At 53.1% G+C, this 14952-nt stretch overlaps 1 protein-coding gene across 3 annotated transcripts in view; it reads left to right on the top strand.

Moving 5' to 3' along the window:
• The window catches only part of EBPL (EBP like), a 41342-nt gene that overhangs the window by 5310 nt on the left and 21080 nt on the right, over window positions 1-14952 (top strand). The gene's annotated exons all lie outside the window — the stretch shown is intronic.

The raw sequence follows: 14952 nt of genomic DNA on the forward strand, positions 1-14952 counted from the left end.
CGTTCGGGGGAAGGAGTTCTTCACAGACGCCCTGGGCTTGGCTGTCTCTTCCTTGATTCCACCCTAACACCCGCGGAGAGCCTCGAAGAAACCCTGCGGCCCGGTGGGCGCTACACTCTGTTTAATTGACCTGTTTTGGACATCGGCTCTTTCAATCTCCATCACCATCTGTTCCTCGCCTTGCACTACAATAATTTCAGTCTCTGACCCTTGGGGCTTTCTAAATTGTCTTCCTCTGACCACTTGCTTTATCGTAAGTCCTAGGTTGCCTTTTTCACTCCGTTGATGGCTGTCACCTGTTTTCCTTTCTTTTTCTGGCACTGCCACTTCCACCAGTTTTGCTTTAAGATAGATGCTCTCTCCTGGTAAGTGAACTGATAGACCTTATGCTCCTGGCAGACCCCGTGAATTTCCATAGATAGATAGATAGATTTTTTAGGCGGTACCAGGGATTGAGCCCAGGTGCTCAACCCTTGAGCTACACTCACTCTGCTACATCTCCTCTAGCTTAGCTGTCTATAGATGGTAAAGCGTAGAAATGACACCGGATTGAAAGCTGGAAGGGTAGCAAGCAGAACGACCCTGTTTTTAGGGTGTGGGTGGAAGCCCTCGTCCCACAGACCTGAGTTCGGTCCTCCCGGCAATCGGGACGGCTGGCTATGGAGCCCGATTCGGAACGACATCCTCTTCTTGTGCCTCCTCATGTCCACGGAAGTCCAGGTGCCTACCTGGGGGACCGGGTGCTGTGCTGGGTACAGGTTGCCCCCTCTTCCCGTGCCCCCCTTCCCCGTCTGCCGGCGAGTCGGTTCCTGTCTGCTCTTCTTCCTTCTGGCTCTGCCAGCCCTTCTCTGTCCTTACCATTGCCTCTTGTCTTTTCCCTCCAGACACCCCAGCTCTGGAAAGTTAGATCCCGTCTCCCTGAAACTGCCGAAGGTAAAGAAATGGCCACCAGAAGAGACTGAAGGAGCCTTCTGGCTGTATCTAAACTAGGAACCATGGCTAAAGAAAATGCAGAGGAGGGGGATTAGGCGAAAGAAGGAAGCTTGCACATCCTGGCTTTACATAGTTCCTTTCAATCAATAGCCTTTTCATTCGTTTGATGGCTGTCCCTGTTTTCCTTTCCCTTTTTTTTTTCTTGAGGTACTGGGGGCCAAGGATTGAATCCAGGACCCCATATGTGGGAAGCCGGCACTCAACCACTGAGCCACATCGGCTAGCCTGAGTTGCTTTGTTCGTTTCTTTTGCTTGTAGTTTGCTCTGTTTATTCAGGAGGAGCCTGGGACCTCCTGTGTGGAAGGCAGGCGCTCAGTTGCTCGAGCCACAGTTGCTCCCTTCCTTTTCTTTCTCTGGCACCATCGCTTCTGCCAGTTTTGCCTTAAGAGAGGTGTTCTCTCTCGGGTAAGTGAACTGATGGACCTCACGCTCCTGGCAGAGCTGGTGAATGTCCTTTAGCGTAGCTGCATATCGATGGTGACGCTTAGAGATGACACCAGTTAGTTTCGACCTTGTGGGGAAAGCATGGAGCCATTTTTTGTATTATTCTCTGTACAAACACACGCTGAACAGCCTAACCCTGGCACGTGACCTGCTTGAACCTTGCCTGGTGGCCCGAGGCAGATGTCCTCATGCCTGCTGAATCCGCTTTTCGGGGTCCCCACAGCGCTTGGTAAAGCTCCACCGCAGGGTGTCACCGTTTGGGGAGGGGCTGAGCTCTGGTCGAGGAGCCTGCGGGTCTCCTCTCCGCGGCTTCACTGCCGGGACCCCCGCCCTGCAGGGCCTGTTGGCATCGCCGTGACCGTCCTTGTCACTCACCCTCACGTGCCTCTTGAGATGCAGGCCCCCCTCCTGCTCGGGGCTCCCGAGGAGCCCGGCCCCAATGCAAGAAGCTGGCTCTGGGCGCCCCACACGGGGCTCCACGCGAGTCCTCACCCAGGCCTTTTCCCCGCTGCAAGTCCTGGGTGTGGAGGGGAGTGGAAGGAAGCGGGAACCGCTCTCAGCCCGTGTCCTCACCCCCGAGCACGGAAGCAAGGCTTTCCTTAAGACAGTGTTACTCAGCGGCAGACGACTGAAGAGAACGCGGGGCAGCCACACGGTGGACTGTTATTCCGCCCTGAAAAGAGATGAAGCTCTGAGACGCGCGCCGACGCGGCTGCCCTGGGGGCGTGGTGCTGGTGAGCGAAGCCCGGCGGGGCGGGCAGGGGCGCGGCGCCCTTCCTCGAGCGTCTGCCCAGGCACGCTCCTGGCGGCGGCGCGGTAGGGCCCCGGGGCTGGCGAGAAGCCATGGGGGGCTGTTGTTTAGAGAGTTCCGGGGTTCTGGGGTGGCGATGGAAAGTGGGGGGCGGTGACGACAGTACAACATTGTACCTGCAGCTAATGCCACTGGATCGTACACTGAAAAATGGTTAAAACGGCAGATTTCATGTTACGCGTGTTACCACGTGTAATCGTTGGCTAAAAGCTGCTGGGAGCAATATACCAGAAATGGGCTGGCTTTTCTCCTGGGATTTATTAGGGTAAAACTTGCTGTTCTGAGGCTGTGAAAGTGTCCAAACCAAGGCGTCCCAGGGATGATGCCGCGCGGAGGCGGGCCCGCGATCCTGGCGCCCGCCGTGGGGAAGGCACGAGGGCGCCCGCGATCCTGGCGCCCGCGGGGGGGAAGGCACGAGGGCGCCCCGCGATCCTGGCGCCCGCCGTGGGGAAGGCACGAGGGCGCCCGCGATCCTGGCGCCCGCGGGGGGGAAGGCACGAGGGCACCCGCGATCCTGGCGCCCGCCGGGGAAGGCACGAGGGCGCCCCGCGATCCTGGCGCCCGCCGGGGAAGGCACGAGGGCGCCCCGCGATCCTGGCGCCCGCCGGGGAAGGCACGAGGGCGCCCCGCGATCCTGGCGCCCGCGGGGGGGAAGGCACGAGGGCGCCCGCGATCCTGGCGCCCGCGGGGGGGAAGGCACGAGGGCGCCCCGCGATCCTGGCGCCCGCGGGGGGGAAGGCACGGGGGCACCCCGCGATCCTGGCGCCCGCCGCGTGGAAGGCACGAGGGCGCCCGCGGGCCCTGCCGCCTCCCCGGGCACCTGCTCCCCCAGCTCAGCGCGGGGCGCGGGGCACGGCGCTCGTCTCCCCTGCCCCTCCGGGCCTCACCTCCTGCAGCCTCTCGGGGTCTGTCTGTCTCTGCCATTTCCGTCTGTCTGCTGCTTTTATTCCTCCATTTAAAGGAAGCGTTGAATGGATAGACCACATTTTATTTGTTCTTCCATCTGCTGGTGGACACTTGGGTTACTTCTGCCCCCGGGCCCGCTCTACCTGAAGGCGCTCAACAGAAGAAGCCAGCCGGGGCTCCCGCCAGGACGGGGTCACACGCACAGGGGCGGGTTCGCTCCCGGGACGTGATCCGTTCTGGGATCCACAAAACGCTCCAAACTGTCCCACCACAAGAAGATGAAGAAAGGGTCTGCGTGGAACCGCACACACGATTGAATTCATCCTGAAACAGGAAATCCGAATTAGCAGCTCTGGGATCGTCCCACCGTCACTAGCGTTACTTCTGCCTTTTGGCAGTTGTGATTAATGCTTCAGTGAGCATCACTGTGCAAATATCTGTCCAGATCCTACAGCATGTATCACTTTTGTAATATATGTATTTTGGGTGTGTGGGGTTGTACCAGGGCCAGAGAATGAACCTGGGACCTTGTATGTGGGAAGCCAGCACTCAGCCACTGAGCCACATGGGCTCCCCTGAGTTGGTTTTTGTGTTTGTTTATAGTTGTTTGTTTCTGTTTTCCTTAGGAGGTGCCAGGAATCAAAGCTGGGACCCCCTGTGTGGGAAGCAGGAACTCCACGGCTTGAGCCACATCTGTTCCCCTGTAATATTTTTCACAAGTTAAAAATTTAAAAAGGCAGACCCCTAGGAGAGATGTCAGAAGAATAAAGAAAAAGCCACTTGCCGTGGGTATGGCAGGGACCACAGCCGTGGCAGGAGCAGCTCAGCTGTGAGAGGAGGACAGTTTGTCATCCGGGCAAGCAAAAGCCCGGCTCTGCAGCTTCTCTAAATGGGCAGCGAGAGGGCTTGCCGGGGTGCGTTGCCCCGAGTCAGGGAGACTCCAGGCCTGGCACCTGGTCAGCGGTGGGTCTGGAGGTCATTGGAAGCGTGCATGTAACGAGAGCCCCCCCTCCCTTCCATCCTTTGTGTGCAAGTGTCTGTTCCAACCCTCAACGTGCACAGAACCCAGGAGGCAAATTCCCCTCGGCGCCGGGGAGGAGGTACTTTCACACCCACCGAGCTGACTGCCACGCGGCGTCTGCTGAAACAGTTCTCGTGTGTGCTTGTGTCACGTGTGTGCGGGGCGGGCGGGGGCTTTCCGAGCCCCCCGTGGTGGGGCGCCGTGGCCTGCGCGTGGCAGGAGAAGAGCCTGCACAAGGTGTGCGGGTTTGCGGTGAGCTAGGAGGCTCCGGGGCCCCCCGGGAGCACGGCTGGTTGGTTTGATGCTAAAATGCACTGGAAACGGAGATGCCCAGACCTTCCTTCTGGCGTCCAACTCTGCAGGCCCTGTGCACCAGACCTCTTCTAGCTTGGCCTTCCCTGCAGTTTTAGGCCGCCCTGGACCCAGGCACCCAAGCCTGCTTTGGGATCAGGATGGGAACCTAGAAATGTCGGGCACTCAGTTCCTTAAACCAGCTGTGCTCTGGGGCCTCCTGCCTCTGTATCTGAAGCGTGGAAGCAGAGGGCCATTAGGTCCTCGGGACCCAGAATCAGGAGTCCAGAAACCCCTGCAGCACCTTTCTCTGAATTCTCACTGACTGAGCAGCAAGCTCCGTGGCTGGTTTTCTCCAGTGCAATGACATTGGACAAGTTGGTATGGATCTTTTTATTTATTTATTTATATTTTTTATTAAGATTTAAAAAAAAAATTTCTCTCCTATTCCCCGCCCCCTGTTGTCTGCTCTCTGTGTCCATTCACTGTGTGTTCTTCTGTGTCTGCTTGCATTCTTATCAGTGGCACTAGGAATCTGTCTATTTTTGTTGCATCATCCTGCAGTATCAGCTCACGGGTTAGGTTCAAACCCAGGACCTCGCATATGATAGGCAGTTGCTTCAATTAGTTGAGCCAAATCCACTTCCTGGTATGGATCTTCTTAAAATGAACTTTCACAATGAAAAATTTCAAACATTTACAAACAGGGAATAGTATAAAGAAGCAATTCAATATTTTCAAGATTTTGCTGCACGTGCTTCATTTGTTGCTTTTTACCTTTTTTCCTCCCACCTTCCTTAATTTTTCTTTCCATCTCTCCCTTTTCTTTTATTACTAAAGTATTTTGAAGCAAATCCAGACCTCATGTCATCTTACCCCTACAATCTAAGTCTCTCTCTAAAAATTCAGGTGGTTTCTTTTTTCTTTCTTTTCTTTTCCCTTTTTTTTTTTAATTTTAAGGATTTATTTTTTTATTTCTCTCCCCTTCCCCCCACCCCGCCCCGGTTGTCTGTTCTCTGTGTCTATTCGCTGCGTCTTTCTTCTTTGTCCACTTCTGTTGTTGTGAGCGGCATGGGAATCTGTGTTTCTTTTTGTTGCGTCATCTTGCTGTGTCAGCTCTCCGTGTGTGCGGCGCCATTCCTGGGCAGGCTGCACTTTCTTTCACGCTGGGCGGCTCTCCTTACGGGGCGCACTCCTTGCGTGTGGGGCTCCCCTTTGCGGGGGACACCCCTGCGTGGCAGGGCACTCCTTGCGCGCATCAGCACTGCGCATGGGCCAGCTCCACAGGGGTCAAGGAGGCCCAGGGTTTGAACCGCGGACCTCCCATGTGGTAGGTGGACGCCTTAACCACTGGGCCAAGTCCGTTTCCCTCTTTTCCTTTTTATTTTTATTTTTAAGGTACCAGGGGCTGGGATTCAACCCAGGATCTCATATGTGGGAAGCTGGTGCTCACCCACTGATCACATTGGCTTCCCTGAGTTGGGTTTTTTGTTTTGCTGGTTGTTCATTTTTTGTTGTGGTTTGCTTGCTTGTTTTTTCAGGAGGCATGGGGAACCGAACCCAGGACCTCCCAGCGTGGGAGGCTGGAGCTCAATAGCTGAGCCACATCCTCTTCCTCAGGTGGCTTCCCAAGGGACAGATTTCTGTCCATTAGATCGCTTGTAGGATTATAGCCCAGGAGTCCTGAAAGGTGTTGTAATGCTCAGTTGGTCCGTCAGGGAATCAGCCCTGGAGACCACCACAAGGCTTGGCCTGCTGGTGGGCTTGGCGGGTGCGGTGGAACTCAGGCCCCAGGAGCACTGGGAATAATGGTCCTTCAGCAGGCCCTGCGCCCTGCTCACAGACCTCCCCGTTCTTTAAATGAGCAGCTATGAAACTTGCAAGTGCTGTGCTCGGGGCTTCAAACCAGTAAGAGGACTTGATCAAAAGGTGGAGCTGTAGCTCTGGGCTACCTCTGCTTCCTGTTCATTCACTGTTATTCACTCATCAAACATGTTTCGAGAGCCTTGCTGTAGTGTTCCTTTTCGTTGACGGGGGAACCGGAGCTTAAAGTAGCAGTGAGTGTAGGTAATAAAATCGGTCATGCTCCTTTTTGCTCGGGTTCAGCCAGAGCTCCAGAGCCCGCCCTCCCCGTCACGGCCGCTGCCCACGCCTCCACACTGCTCTTTGCTGTTTTCCGAGTCCCCTTCATTTCATCTTCGGAACCTCTGGCAGATTGTTGAGCTCAAGCCTGAATCTTAGGTGCAGATGCCTGGATCTCGGCCAAACCTTAAGATGAAAGGCTTTACTTCCATTTGGCGCTGGAACCTTCCGTGTTTATCCTGCCGGTTACTGTAAACCTTATGCTCCCGAGTCTAGGAATAATTTTCAGGGGAAAAAGAAAAATGGCTTTATCGTCCACGTACCACGCAGTGTCAGTTCACGGAAGGAGCCCTCACCTGGCGCCCTTCTCTGCAATCTGCAGATAGTTTTGGTCCTTGACGAATAGGAGCTCATGTTTTCAGGGGCTTCGAGCTGGGGTCTCTGCCTGCTTAGAACAGATTTGGTTCTGAAGCCCCCCAAGAACCTTAGAGCTTCGTTCTGAACCTGGGGCCCCTTCTCATGGTGAGCTCCAGCTTCAGAGTCACAGAACCTCCCAGAAGTGTCTCCCCGGAACCCCGGGACTGCCGTGCTCTTCACTTGCACTCTGCTCTTTTCCTGCTTTCATCTGAATGGCTTTCCTGGGGAGGGAGAAAGCAGGACTCGACGGGAGGGCGGTGGGAGGGGACGGCAGGGGTGAGCAGCTTTCCACAGGCCGGTGGGATGGCAATGGGAGCACCACAGACGCTCAGAACCACGTCCTGCTGAGGGGGAAGCGCCCGTGGCTCAAGCGGTTGGGCTCCCGTCTACCCTACGGGAGGTCCAGGGTTCGATTCTCGGGGCCTCCTGGTGAAGGGAGGTAGCCTGCGTGGAGAGCTGGCACAGCTAGATGACACAACAAAGAGACACAGAGGAGAGACAATAAGAGATGCCACAGACTGGGGAGCTGAGGTGGCATTGAGGGATTGAGCACCTCTCTCCCACTCCGGAAGGTCCCAGGATCGGTTCCCAGTGCCGCCTAAAGAGAAGACAAGTAGGCACAGAAGAACACACAGTGAATGGACACAGACAGCAGACCGTGGGAATAAATAAATCTGTAAAAAAAACACAAAAAACTTGCTGATGGCACGTTGCCCGCTTCGGGCTGGAAAGCCAAGTGTTGGTGGATCTCTTTCTCAGGCTCTTTACCTAAAACACGAGGGCAGTGCCCTCCTGAGCTGCGGCCCCAGCTGGGGACAGCATAACCCGCCCTGCGGTCGGTGCTGGCCCCTCCACCGCCCCACCCTGCCGAGGTCCTGTCCCCCGTTCCAGACGAGCAGCGTCTCCAGGGAGCGAAGCTTCGCCGGGGCTGCGCGGCCCCCTGGGGCCCGTTTCATCTCCGCCGGAGCTAAAACAGCGAGGACAAAGGCCCAGGGGACCCGGCCGCCGCGGAGCCGCAGGGGCCTGCAGGGTCTGCAGCCTCGGCCAGGGCTGCGCGTCCGAGCTGGCCGCCTGGACACGGGCGCTTGTCCTGTGTCCCCGGGCGCTTGTCCTGTATCCCCGGGAGCTTGTCCTGTGTCCCCAGGCGCTTGTCCTGTGTCCCCGGGCGCTTGTCCTGTGTCCCTGGGAGCTTGTCCTGTGTCCCCGGGCGCTTGTCCTGTGTCCCCGGGAGCGCTACCTGAGCGGAGGTGGACAGGCTGCGCCGGGAGCGACAGTACCGCGTCCAGGTCCCGGGGGAGCAGGGAGGGTTCCCGGCGTGTGAACCGTGGGAGGGGAGGTGGCCAGGGGGCCGCGCCCGGCCCTGCCGCTAGGGGGTGGCAGGCCTCACGGGTCCTTGGCCACGGTGGCCCCCTGCCCTGCCCTTGGCGTTGGCCCTGGCAGGACTGCGGGTGGGCCTGCCCGGGGCCGGGGTGCTGCGCTCACTTGCCCTGTAGGCCTGGCCCCGTGGAAAAGCTCTTGTTCTCTGCAGGGAGGGCGGAAGCGTCAGGCTCCGGGCGGAGGAGCAGCTCGTGGCCCAGGCCCGGGGGAGTGAAAAGCAGCTGAGGCTGTCCAAGGGTGCCGGGGGCGAGGGCAGCTGGGGTTCCGTTGCTGTCTGATTCAGCAGGCCTCGGAGCCCCCTGCCCCCTGGACCCCTGGGGTACTTTCCCTTCCTGCCTTCCACCTCTCAACCTGCCAGCTGAGGTACAGCTCTGGGTCTGCCTCCTCCTGGAAGTCTTCCCGACTGCCCGCGACCGCTTGAATTTTGCGAATTCCAGAAAAAAAATTCCTTTCCTTTGATCGCATTAAATCCAGTTAGGGGGCAGCAGATATGTCTCAGGCGACTGAGCTCCCGCCTACCACATGGGAGGTACATGATTTGGTTCTCGGTGCCTCCTAAAGAAGACAGCGAGCTGGCGCAACGGGCAGGTGCAGCAAGCTGACACAACAAGAGATACAAGGGAAAAAACATAATGAGAGACACAACAAAGCAGGGAACGGATGTGGCTCCAGCAATTAGGCACCTCCCTCCCACATCAGAGGTCCTGGGTTCAGGTCCCAGGGCCTCTTAAAGACACAGCAAGTACAAACAATGAGGGGGTGGATAGAGAGAAATAAATAAGTAAAATAAATCTTAAATAAATCCAGTTAGGGATGCTTTAGATTGCTTTGCTTGGGCTGCATCAATGAGGCTTGAGCCAGCTTGACTCTTTGCCCCCTGCTGGGTCTCATATAAACAGAGACAGAGAGAGACACACAGGAAGAAGGAACTCTGCCACTTTTGATCCTACCACGTAGAGGACTCCAGATTTGCCTACGGCGGCAGAAAGGCAGAGAAGCCCGGAGAGGCTGAGAGAGCCTGGGAAGAGTCAAGCCTGGTGCCCACAGCGCAGCGCCCAGAGCCAGCAGGTTCTGGAGGGGCAGGCAGAGGCCTCTGCAGAGACGGGCTGCCCTTCGCTTCTCTGCGGAGCCGGACCCCGAGGAAGCATCGCTGCTGGGGCTTTGATTTGGGCATTTCACAGCCTCGGAAATAAGCTTTTCCCCTGAATAAAACGCCCGTGATAAAATCCAGCCCGTTTCTGGTGTTTTGCTTCAGCAGCCCTGTGGCCGACTAAGACACTGCCCCTTCCCCCAGCCCCTCCTCTTCCTCTCGACCCCTGTGGGAGTTCCGTGTCACCCAACTAGATGACACACTCTGAGGCCAGTTCCCAGCCTAGCCTAAATTTTAAAAAAATCCTGGCCATTGTTAAAAAATTTTTTTTTCTGTTCTTTTAGTGATAGTACCTTTTCTTCCATGTCTTTCTTTTTCTACCTGTCTCGTTTTGTTTATAAATAAACTTTTAAATTTTGAAACAAAATTTACATTCATAGGCAGTCGTAAGAAATAATCTAGGGATACAGGGGACCCTTTGCCTGGGTTTGCCCATGGTGACATTTTCCGAAACTATAATAAAATCCTGCCCCAGGATGCTGGCGTTGGCATGATCCGCCGGCCTTACAGCTTTCCCGCTTCTACTTGTGCTCTGTGGTGCGCGCACGTGTGCTTACTACGTTTTGCCGTCTCACCACCTGTGTGGGTTTGTGTATCTTCCACCGTAGCAGTTGGAGATGGTTGTGAATTCCAAAAATAATTACTGGATTATGTTTGTGATCTGATCTGTACCTGGACATGACTGAGTTATGATTAGGGCACTGAGTCCCCACTGCCTGGTGGGCGGGGGCTCACAGATAAAAGGCATGGCAAAGGACAGAGTCGATGGTTTCTGATGTTGGAGTGTTGATGTTGGAGTTTGATGCTGAAGCCTTAAGCTGGAGCCCTGGGAAGTCAGCACACAGAGGAAAGAGAAGCCGCAGGAAGAGAGGAACCCTGAGCCCAGGAAGAAGCAAGACCCTGGAAGGGAGGAACCCTGAACCCTGGAAGAAGCAAGCCCTGGGAAGAAAGGAACCTTGAACCCAGAGAGAAGCAAGACCCTGGAAGGGAGGAACCCAGGAAGCCTGAACCCTTGCAGACGTTGGCAGCCATCTTGCTCCAAATAGACTTTGGTGAGGGAAGTAACTTAAGCCTTAAGGCCTGATATCCGTAAGCTCCTACCCCAAATAAATACCCTTTATAAAACCAGCCAATTTCTGGTATTTTCCATCAGTACCCCTTTGACTGATTAATACAACCACATCGCCCAGAGTGGAATATTCCAACCCCACCAGGCTCCCTCGTGTTTTCTTTCACAACTGGCCCCCCACCCCCAGTTCATAACCCTGGACACCCCTAATTCTCTCTATTTCTAAAATTTTACCTTTTCCAAAACTGTTCCATAACTGGAACCACATCGCCCGTACCTTCGGCGGCGGCCCCTCTGTTCCACTCAGCAGTCCCGGGAGCGTCCTCCCAGGCGTTACGTGTACCAGAAGGCTGTCCCCTCTCAAGGCTGAGTGGTGGTCGGCGGGGGGACGGCCCTCGGCCCGTTACCGCTCAGCGGGAAGGACATCCAGTGGTCGCTGTGGCGAGCAGAGCTGCTGTGAGCCTCCGGGTACGGCCGTTGTGTGAACCTAAGCTTGTAGTTGTCCAGGACCCGTGCCCATGAGCGTGGTGGTTGGGTCGCGTGGTAACTGAGTATTTAGTTTTATAAGAAAGAGCCAAACTGTAACTTCGCAGGTTGGCTGTGCTCTTTACACTCCCGCCCAGCAGTGGAAGTGATCGGCTTCCCCACCTCCCTGCCAGCATCTGGTGTCGTCACGCTTCTGGAATTTTCGACATCTTGGTAGGTGAGTCCTGATAGCCTGTGGTTTCGATTTGGCGTTTCTCCGGTGGCTTGATGGTGCTGGGCCTCCCGCAGGCCGGTTACCGTCTTTTTTTTTTTTTTTTCAAGATTTATTTGTTTATTCATTGCTCTCCCCTTCCCCCCGGCCCCGCCCGTTGTCTGTTCTCTGTGTCTGTTTGCTGCATCTTCTTTGTCCGCTTCTGTTGTTGTCAGCGGCCTGGGAATCTGTGTTTTCTTTTTGTGGCATCGTCTTGCTGTGTCAGCTCTCCGTGTGTGCGGTGCCATTCCTGGGGAGGCTGCACTTTCTTTCGCACTGGGCGGCTCTCCTTACGGGGCGCACTCCTTGCACGTGGGGCTCCCCTACGCAGGGGACACCCCTGTGTGGCACAGCACTCCTTGCGCGCATCAGCACTGTGCATGGGCCAGCTCCACACGGGTCAAGGAGGCCCGGGGTTTGAACCGCGGACCTCCCATGTGGTAGACGGACGCCCTAACCACTGGGCCAAGTCCGCCGCCTGGTTACCGTCTTTATCCTCTTCCTTGGGATGTCTGCTCAGGTCATCTGGCCCTTTGCTAACTGGGTCCTTCAGGTCTCTTGCTTTTTTAAAGCTCTGTGGTTTTTTATCCCCTCCTTCCTCCTTCTCTTATTCAGTGAACACTTATTTGACATGTAATATCTATCACCAGGCACCTGGGACACTGAGAGGAAAGACCAAGGCATACCGCAAAAGGAGCTTTTGGGGGGGTGACAGGGTAGCAGGTTACAAGCAGGAGGGACAGCTACTGCCCCCGAGGCTCACTTCCTGGAGGAGGTGGCATCTGGCCTGCTTTTGAGGCAGGAATATATTTACTACATTCAAGATCTATAAAGCATGTGTGAATGTATACTTTTTTGTGCAGAACCTGTAGTTTTTATTTAAATTATTTATTTTCCTATTGAGATGAAATATACATAATATAAAATTAAAGTGAACAGTTCAGTGGCATTTAGTCTACCACGATGTTGTGCAGCCACAACATCTAGTTCCCAGATATTTTCATCTCCCCGGAAGGAAACCCCATGAAGGAGTTGCTCCCCATTCCCCACCTCCACCAGCCCTTGGCAACCTCTAATCTCCTTTCTGTCTGTACAAATTCGCTGTTCTAGATACTTCATATGAATGGAGTCATACAATACGTGACCGTTTGTGTCTGGCTTATTTCATCTACCATTATGTTTTCAAGGTTTGTAACCATCTGAAGTTATTTTACGCATCCCGAAAAGGAAAAGAGTATGTCCTTGAACTGACCCATCCCTGTGGCCGTGGGGCCTTCTGAGTGGACGAGGTCGGTGAGGCGTGAGCCAGGTTGGTTCCCGCCCTCCTGCTGGGCCTTGTATAAAGGGGGACAGAGGAGGACACACAGAGAAGGGGGCGCTGACGTTTGGACCCGGCCATGTGAGAGCGAGGACTCCAGGTTCGCTACAACTGCAGAAAGACAGAGAGGCCCCAGGAGGCTGAGAGAGGCCCCGGCGTCTGGAGCCAGCAGATTACGGAGGCCCAGAAAGAGACCCCCGAGGGGCTGGGCCCACGGAGCAGCGCGAGCCTGAGGAGATGGACCTTATGCCTGGCGGCCGGGTGGCTGGACACTGGATCACCAGTAGCTGACTTTGGCAAGAAAGCTTCTCTGATGTTGCCTTGATTTGGATGTTTCACAGCCTCAGAACTGTAAGCTTTTAGCCCCAGTAAAATCCCCATTATAAAAGCCAACCCATTTCTGGTACTTTACATTGGCTTTTCCAATGTAAGCAATGTAAGCAATGTAAGCAAACTAAGACAACGTTCATCACTGCTGAGCATGTATCAATAGGTCATTCCTTCTCATGGCCGTATAATATTCTACTGCATGGCTACACCACAATTTGTTTATTCATTCATCCTTTGATGAACATTTGGGATGTTTCCACCTTTTGGCTATTGTGAATAGAGCTGCTATGAATGTGTGTTTATAGTATTTGTTTGAGTACCTGTTTTCAGTTTATAAGTGCATACTTTTATAGATGTATCAAATGCTGCCTTGTATTTAGGAAATTAATATAGTGAGAAATATATTAGTAAATTCTAAAAGCCTCAGATCAGCACATCCTTCTTTAGGTAATGCATTATGAGAAAGTGACATTAACTCAAATTTAGCAAAGATCGAAGACAGAGAGCACCATGCTATGTTCTTGAAATGTAGCATGATTTTGAGAAATGCATGAGTGTGGGAAAGGATGTTCCATTTGCTACATACTAGTAACGGAGGAGTCGAGACCGTGGGTCTGCAGAGAGAGAAACCGTCACCCATTGCATGCACGAGTTACCTCATCATTGTATGGAAAGTGCTGCTTATTCGTTTTTTCAGTTTTCGCATGAAATTGTACATAAAGCAGGGAAGACAAGTTTACAGAAGAATGGAAATGTAAATCACCTTATGGGTTGATGGACTGAAGGGAAATTCAGCCTAGCTCTGTGGCCCCTACTGGCAGGACCGTAAAATGCTGTGTCTGGAAAGTTCTCGGCCAGGCCAGGGAAGTGGCGTGGATTTCCTGCTTTGACTCTGTTGAAAACTGAGAATTGATTGGTGAATCTAAAGTGTTGCAAAGTGAGTGGACTGGGAGTACTCCTTTATTTAAAAAGCATGGCTGTTCATCTCATATATAATTTTTTCTTTTAAAAATCTCTGTTGAAGAATTTAATTTTTATAAGCAAACCACTTTTGCCAATTAAGTAGCTTGCAAAGAATGTCAAGGAGAGATAAAATAAGTTGAAACCAGTATGTAGCAGACATGAGCATGGATAAGAAACTGGAAGATATTCATGAGATGGGAAGAAAAATTTCTTCTTTCATCAGAAAAAAAGAAGGGTAATTACAGACTGAAGGATAAATAAAAATATAAAGTCATGACCCAAATTTGAAATGTAGCATGATTTTGAGAAATTCATGAGTGTGGGAAAAGATGTTCCCACATACTAGTAACGGAGGAGTTGAAACCGTGGGTCTGTAGAGAGAGAAACCGTCGCCCATTGCAGTGAACGATAGTTACCTCATCATTGTATTGTAAGTGCTGCTTATTAGTTTTTTCAGCTTTCAGCATGAAATTGTACATAAAGCAGGGAAGACAAGTTTACAGAAGAACGGAAGTGTAATCCTTCTCAACAATGTCTGACAAAGTGGACAGTTGGCAGTGGGGGGTGGGGGGCAGTGGAAAACTTTTGAACTCATCATTTATGGTGAGAAGACAGAAACTCTAGTACTGATGAGTGAATAAATTGAGGTTTTAAGTTTATTACTTAAGTAACAAATTTGAGTAATGAATAGAAGAATTAAAGAGAATAAGAACGGGAGGGCAGTAGTATGAATTAAATCATTTTCAGAAGGAGCAGTTAATAGATAACGTCTAAAGGAATAGTAGTCTCGGTTTATTTATGTGTTCTGAAGGTAATCATTAGAAATAAAGACAGAAGTGGTTGAAAGTGGTAACCTCTTGGAAGTGGTACTGGAGGTGAGGTGGGGACACAATTTTCATGTCATATACATGATTAGTTTGGTAAGAAGAAATGAGAAAAAAAGTTATATTGACCAGCAACAATATTTGTTCAAAGGAGCAACACACCAATCCAATATCATAATGAATGCTAGTTTTAGGCAAGGAGAGAAACTCTCATGATGAG

Source organism: Dasypus novemcinctus, chromosome 15 (genome assembly GCF_030445035.2).
Source record: "Dasypus novemcinctus isolate mDasNov1 chromosome 15, mDasNov1.1.hap2, whole genome shotgun sequence".
NCBI lineage: Eukaryota > Metazoa > Chordata > Mammalia > Cingulata > Dasypodidae > Dasypus > Dasypus novemcinctus.